At 44.7% G+C, this 7,842-nt stretch overlaps 1 protein-coding gene across 14 annotated transcripts in view; it reads left to right on the top strand.

Annotated features, from left to right (window-relative positions):
* The first annotated feature begins 4,971 nt into the window (after positions 1 to 4,971).
* The window catches only part of C17H8orf89 (chromosome 17 C8orf89 homolog), a 160,310-nt gene continuing 157,439 nt past the window's right edge, over positions 4,972 to 7,842 (top strand). For 13 of the 14 annotated variants that reach the window (XM_067017508.1, XM_067017501.1, XM_067017500.1 and 10 more), the window contains exon 1: positions 4,972 to 5,131. The gene's annotated coding sequence lies outside the window, so the exon portion shown is untranslated. The other variant, XM_067017503.1, reaches the window with a different exon arrangement.

The following is a 7,842-nucleotide window of genomic DNA, read 5'->3' as shown; positions in this document are numbered from 1 at the left end:
TTTCACTTTTATGTTTTTGCTTTGTATCTTCTACCTATGCTTACGGGAGTTCCTAATAATTCACTACATATTGTGTATATCAAGAAGGAAGAAATGAAATGTGCGCATGGATGCAATTTATTTGGAGCACCTAACTCATGAGAGTACTAGTGAGCAAAAACTTGAAATAGAAAGGCTTTTATAAATAACATTACCTGTATATTTTTATGTATCATCTCACTTAGGCTAGCAAACCTGAAAGCTTTTAAGTGTAGTGTAACGGGAAGTACATATAATAAAAGTAAAAAGGTTTGTGATTCTCACGGATTGTGCCAAGGGTATGATGCCGTATGAAATAGATGCCCTATTCTTTTGATTCTCTTGCACGAGAATCATCATTTTTTAGTATTTGAAAGTTGCTAGACAAATAAATTTAAATTCTTGCGTGTTGGAAGCTATTTGGATTAGTGAGTTTAGGGTCAGTGAATCCTGGAGGGAAATCAAGGTTATTAGTTTATAAAACCAATGTTACATGTATACATGTGTATCTAGTGTTTTGCAAGAAATTTAATATCTTGGTAAACAGTTGGATCAATGTATAACAAAATCATACATTAATCTCTTGGTGGAGCCTAAAAGTCTTTAAGTTTTGAAATTACCTGTGTTGTTTTACTGCTTTGGTAGGTAACTACACAGTATAGCCCACGAGTCTTTGCACATCCAGTATTCTGAACGGTAGGAGTGGCTCAGAAGAAAACATCTAATTACTGTAATAAAGTTGTTCAGGTGGCATATTGCTAACTACCTAGGCATGTAGGATTTGAAATAGTAATAGAAATGGCATTCTGTATATGGGATGGTGGTATTTAATGCTTTTTTCAAAAAAATTAAGAGCAGTTTTAGGTTCACAGCAAAGCTGAGTGGAAAGTACAGAGTTCCATTATACCCTCCTGCCCCTAAACAGCCAGTCTCCCCCACTCAACATTGAGTGGCACAGTTTTTGCAGTCCATGGATGTTGACACATCATTACCCAAAATAGTAAAGTTTTTGAAGCTGGTGAGGGGGATAGGAAGATCCCTCCATAGGTATATGGAGGGGAAAGAAACAGTGTTTGGGCTGTACATGTCCTCTGCAGACACATTTATTTTCAGTCCTGGAAATTCACTGTCCACATAGTTTCTGAATGTGGCTAGAGGACCAAAGGATAGGGAAATGTATGAGAGAGTTTGGAAGTGGGGAGGACATCTGGGAATATGGTAGAGAACTAAAGCAAAGGGGATAAACAAAAAAAGCATGCTGTCAGGTGACAGTTAAAGCTGTCAGATTGCTAGGGAGTAAATTGGGATAATCATTTTGCCTTCACAGGATTTTAAGGATTAAAACTGAGCATGAGAGGGCTTCCCTGGTGGCACAGTGGTTGAGAGTCCCCCTGATCATGCAGGGGACACGGGTTCGTGCCCCGATCCGGGAAGATCCCACGTGCTGCGGAGCGGTAGGTCCGTGAGCCATGGCCGCTGAGCCTGCATGTCCGGAGCCTGTGCTCTGCAACAGGAGAGGCCATAACAGTGAGAGGCCCGCGTACCGCAAAAAAAAAGAAACTGAGCATGAGAATATTTTTTGTGAACTATTAGAACCTGTTGAAATGCACCTTAATGCGTCCGGAGCCTGTGCTCCGCAACAGGAGAGGCCACAACAGTGAGAGGCCAGCGTACTGCAAAAAAAAGAAACTGAGCATGAGAATATTTTGTGAACTATTAGAACCTGTTGAAATGCACCTTAATATCTTATTTTACTTAAAAGTGACACCCCTGAAAGTGGTGTCACTTTCTACAAGAGATCATCCACATCCACTAGAAGGCTAACCAGATGAAAGTCTGGCCCACCCAGGTTCTACTTATACAAAGATTCACTTCACATAAGTACATTGCCTTTTTGTACCCTTCAAAGTTCCAGCTTTATTAGGTCTTCCCCTAGCTACCCTAGTTTAGTTGTCTGTTCCCGGTGTTTCCTGGTCTTGCTTATCTTTGAAGGTTCCTTTGTGGTAAACCGGATTAAGAATGCTGGCTCTGGAGCCAAACTGCATGAATTCATATCCAGCTTCCACTTAATAGCTTGAGCCATTAAATTACTTCATCTCTGGTTCCTTACCAGCAAAATGGGGGAAATAGTAGTACCTAATTTCATAGGATTTTAGTGAAGATTAAATATGTCAGGTCGTGGAAAATGCTTAGGGCAGTGCCTGGCCCAAAGTGCTAAGTAAATGCTGCCTGCTGTGTACCTTGAGCACTTAGCAGGAGCAGGGGTGTACAAAGGAAAATAGTCTCCACTTTCATGTGTTAATGGGCAAGATAGACTTAACACATATCATAAGTGCTACACAGGATGTCTAGGATGTTACAGATTCTTGAAGTGTCACTGGGAACCACCTGCAGGGGAAGATTGTCAACTTTCTGTTCCCGCTGTTTTCCTTTATAGATTTGGTATCAAACTTGCCGAAACATACACATGCCTCATTCAAGTGCTCCCTTCTCTTCGGCAGTTAACTTTTTAAGGTGGGCTTTTTTTCACCCTACCCAGTACCTGACATAACATATAGTAGGCACTAAGTATTTGTTTTCTATCACTGCTGTCACAAATTACCACAAACTTAAGTGACTTAAAACACAAGTTTATTGTCTTAACAGCTTTGAAGGTCAAGTTCAAAATCAGTTTCACTGTGCTAAATCAGGGTGTCAGCAGGTCTTCCTGCCTTCTGAAACCTCTAGGGGAGAATCCGTTTCCAGTTTCTAGAAGCTGCTTAAAATTCTTGGCTTGTGGCCCCTTCTCCATCTTCAAAGTGTAACCTCTGTTTCCATCCTTCCATCATCTCTGGCTCTGATCCTCCTGCCTCCATCTTTTATGGACTTCTGTGATTATGTTGGGCCACCCAGATAATCCAGGATAATTCCCCATCTCAAATTCCTTAATACTGAATAAGTACATCTGCAAAGTCTACATAAGGTAGCATATACACAGGTTCTAGAAATTAGAGCAGGGAGATAAATATGAGAGGGCCATTCTTTGATCTTTAATTTATGGCTCCCAGCTATATTTTTTCATGTTCCTCAAAAATGACAAGCTTCTACTGTAGGGTCTTGGCACTTGAAATCTTGAGTCTGGAACACTCAGCCCTGAGGAGACCTATGTACTTGGCTTTTTCATTCTGGAAAAAGATCTCTGACATCTCTTCATGTAACCTTGTTTTTTGTTTTATAGCATCTTTTACTATCAGAAATAATTCTTCTATTATCTGTTACTTTTCCCAGCCACTCAATATTTGAATATGTATCAGGTTTGAGTTTTAGCTTTCTCTATTCCAGCAGTTAGAACAATGCCTAGTGCATTGCAGGTCCTTTGCTTTTTTGATTGAGTGAATCGAGCCTTTTATGGACAATAGCCATTTAAAATTTTGCATCTCCAGTGTTAGCACATTTTAGTCCTTGGATGTTTGGGTGGGGAATGGTGAGAGGAGGAGTGGAAGCTTATGGAGATTAGATAGATTTTTTTTTACTCAGGACTCGGGAAAATGAGTTTTATCGTGTAGGGGTAATAGTATGTGAAAATGTTAGAGGAATATAGGAGATGGTTCCTGCTGTGAGGATTAGGAAGTTTCAACAGAGGAGGTCGAATTTGGGCACCTGGTGGTAGAACAGCATGAGCCAAGGCAGAGAGTTGGGTAGGAGTGTCAGTGGGGGGTGTGATAGCCAAGAGGAGGGGATAGCAAACTCAAAACAGACCGATTTAATAATAAACATTTGATCATATATTGAGGGCTAGTGTGTACACTTAATCCACCTTATCCTGGATGGGTGGTTCTCCACTATGAGTGCAACTCCAGAACTGAATTCTTAATTGGTTTGGGGATGGGCCCAGGCTTTTTCCCTTTAAAGTCTCCATGTGATTTTTAATGTGCCGCCTATTCTATTAGGGAAGTATACCACTATCCCCATTTTTTAGACGAGGGGCTAACTTTCCCGACTTCCAGGATCACACAACTAAGTGGTTAGGTTCCAGGTCTAATTTGAGTTGGTTTTCTTAACCAGAGGAGCTAGGAAAGGTTAGTGTCAAATTTAATGAAAACAAAAGTGTGCTGAGAGCAGTTTCAGGAGTTCTGTGGGATCCGAAACCATGTTACCAGGGCTAAGTTTGCAGCCCTAGTGGAGGGGTCAAGACAGGGTTTGGAACAACTTGGCAAGAGTATATACATAGGCTAAGCCGCTGCTGTCTGAGTCAGGCCGCTAGGCTTCCCAGCTAGGGAGGAGACGTGCGCCGAGCCTTTCACCAAAAAACCTCGACAGTGGAGGCGTAGAACGCGGAATCCGGGAGCCCGGGAGCGCACGATGAGGGAACTCGGGAAGGCTACGTCACTTGCCGAAGGTTGCTGTAGTCAGGACTGCTGGTCCACTCTCATCAGTACTCTGGAGAGCCTGGTTAGTTTGAATCTTAAAAATGCAACCCAGAGAACCGAACCTCACCAACCTTGTCCAACTGCCCACTACCCACTCTGTCTACAGTGGGTGGCGCCACTTTCGCGCCGCACTGAGCTGGTGTCACGACTGAGGCTCGTTTCCGCAGCCTCCTGCCACCCCACCCCCTGCAGCCGTGACTGCGACTGCGGCGGCCCCCTACAGTAGTTGTCCAGTGAGTCCTAGCGGTCTCCCCGCCGCCCAGGCACCAACCTGGCGCGGCAACCTGACTGCCGCCCAGAGTCCTGCGGGACGGCGCCGGGTGACCGCCCGGAAGGCGTCCCGGAAGCTCCGGGCGCCTAGCAACGGGCGCGCACCGGGCGGGCGGGGCGGCGGCCTCAGCAGCTTCTCGCCAGGCGGGGCGGGGCGGGGCGCGCGCCGCGCTCCCGAGCGTCGTCGGGCTGCCGGCCGCCGAGCATGATCGTCCTGAGAGCGGCGCCCGAGCGAGCGTTTGGCCGCCCGCCCCGCCCCGCCGCCGCAGCAGTCAGCCCAGCGGCTCTGCAGGTCTGAGCCGGGGGTGCGGCTCAGCTACGGGCCGCCAATGGCTCCCGCGCTGCCCGCTGCCCCCGCCCCAGACCTGGGCGCCGCCGCCGCGGGCCAGGCCGGAGAAGAAGCCCCTCCCCTCCACGGCGGAGCTGCGGGGACAGTGAGTGCGACCGGTCCCGGGGAACCCCGGCCAGCGACGGACCGGGGGTGGAGGGGACGGGGTGTGGCCGGGTCAGGCCTGAAAGGGAGGTGGGTCCCTGAGGTCAGCTGGCTCGGCCCCTTCCCAAGAAGGGCATCTATTCCAGTGACGCACACGGGTCGCCCCAAGGATCCTTGTGATGGTCTTGGAGGGGGGTTGGCGGGGAGGCCGGGCTGAGGACCTGACGGAGGCTGTGGGCGGCTCGGGTGCAGGAGTATATAGACTTAAGAGGTGAAAGCCCTCTTTAGTTTCTAGTCCTTACTTTACTTTCTAACACTTCTTACAGTTAATTTAGTATTTATTCTCTTTTCATTTGTTTTTGGTCATCAGAGGAATCATATATGAATCCTTTTGAGAAATTGCTTTTTTCACTTAAGATGTGGAGAATACCTTTCACAGCAGTTTACTTATGTCTTCATTGAATATTTCATACATGTGTCACATAGATGTATGATTATATGGTATAGATGTATCATAATTTATGTAACCATTTCTCCTGAAGATCGGTTCCAATTTTTCCTTATTACAAACAATGCAACAATGAACATTCTTACACATGGGAACTATTCTGTAAAGTGAATTCCTTGAAGCAGAATTGCTGGGTCAGATGTATGTACATTAAAAAATTTTGGTGGGATCTTGCCTTCCAAAAAGTCTTTACTGATTAACATGTCCATGAACAGGCTGTGGTGAAGAAAACCTGTTTATTATCGTCTAAAAACAAATCAATATCTCCCACTAATTGAGTGTTTATTACATGCCCATCACTGTGCTGAACACTTTGCATGCATTTTACTTTTATTTTTTCTTTTATAATTTTATTTATTTATTTTTGTCTGTGTTGTGTCTTTGTTGCTGCGCACAGGCTTTCTCTAGTTGCCGCGAGCGGGGGCTACTCTTCGTTGCAGTGCGTGGGCTTCTCATGATGGTGGCTTCTCTTGTTGTGGAGCACAGGCTCTAGGTGCGTGGGCTTCAGTAGTTGTGGCTCGCGTGCTCGGTAGTTGTGCTTGCAGGCTCTAGAGCGCAGGCTCAGTAGTTGTGGTGCACGGGCTTAGTTGCTCCGCAGCATGTGGGATCTTCCTGGACCAGGGCTCAAACCTGTGTCCCCTGCATTGGCAGGTGGATTCTTAACCATAGTACCACCAGGGAAGCCCCTGCATTTTATTTATTTATTTATTTATTTATTAAACTTCAAAAGTAGCATTTTAAATTTTTGTGGTAATGTTCAAAGCCACAAAATCCTGCATGCATTTTAAAATTTAATCCTCACTAACCCTATGAGAGCCAGAGGCACCATTATTTTCTTCATGACCCCATGGTTATGCAGCTATTGAAGTGCAGAGCCAAGATGAGAATCCTGGTTCATTTAATTGCAGTGCTTATGTTCTTCGTCGGATCTGAATTCCTGGTCAGTAATTGACTGGGCATTGTGTTTCATTGGGTTGTTTGAGGATTAAATGAGATCGTGCGCTTGGTGTTACAGTACTATTAATATGTAGTTTCTTTCTCTACTAAGTCCTGTAGAATTGGACATGGTCCAGTTCTTCCTACGATTCTGGTTCCTCTGTAACATTTGCCTTTCCAGTCACTTTTCTGCCTTTTCTTTATCTTCCTGGCTTGCATATATTTTAAGGGATTCTGGTTTTCTTCTCCCTGGAAAATCTCCTTTGCCAACTTTATCCAATCTCTGGCCTTAATTCTCACCAGTAAATCGATAACTCTTAAAAGCTTCATCTCCCAACCAAACCTATAGTCTTCAATATTCCTATAGCTTAGATCCAGGTTATATATCTCCACCTGAATGTCCTAGACTAATTTTATCTAAAACTGAGCTGCTCGTTGCCCTCCGCCCCCAGACTCGCACTTTCTCTGAATTTAATTCATGGTTCCATAATTCTTTTGGTCATCCTAGTTCACAGCCTCAGTCATCTTTGACTCTTTTTTTTCTTTCCTGAACCTCCAATATTCAGTCAATTGTCAGTGTTGTCAAATTCTCTCCACTACTCTAATTTAAGCACTCTGAACTATTATATGTAGTCTCTTAACCTGGCTCCAGTCTCTGCCATCTAAATCTTCCTAAAGCATGGATGTGAATATGCCACACCTCTGTTCGAAAACCCTCATGCCTTCTCATCGCTAAAAAAGAAAGTACAAGCCACTTTGGCCGGCGTTCAGATGTGTCTGTGATCCTGCCCCAGTGCTGAACCCCTTCTCCACTCTCCAGGGCAACTTTCACATCTTTACCTTTTTCGGCAGGGCCCCTACCCACATTTCTATCTAAATGTCATTTTCTAGTTTCTTCCAAGTCGTCTTTGAACCACCTTGTGAAAGTTATATCTCCCTCCTTTGAACTCCTCAGATGCGAGATACTGTATATCTGTCCATCTAGCTCCCTTAAGGCTGTAATGTGACACTTTGCCTTATACTATAGTTGTATGAGTGGCTATGGTTTTTCCTTTTGGACTGGAAAATCTGTGGAGGCAGAATCTCTAGTTCGCCTTTGTATTTATCGTGCACATGGCACATAGACTTGCAGATAGTATATGCTTAGTGAATATATTTGCGTAAGTGAGCTAATATATTCATTCACCCTTGGGACTAAAACATTGCATGTATTAGGGTATTGATAGCTATAACAACAAACAGCCCCCAACATTTTAGTGATTTAGGAT

The sequence above is a fragment of the Kogia breviceps genome, chromosome 17, assembly GCF_026419965.1.
Source record: "Kogia breviceps isolate mKogBre1 chromosome 17, mKogBre1 haplotype 1, whole genome shotgun sequence".
NCBI classification, from domain to species: domain Eukaryota; kingdom Metazoa; phylum Chordata; class Mammalia; order Artiodactyla; family Physeteridae; genus Kogia; species Kogia breviceps.
Note: the sequence above shows the minus strand (reverse complement) of the source record. Positions and strands in the feature narration are given on the sequence as shown.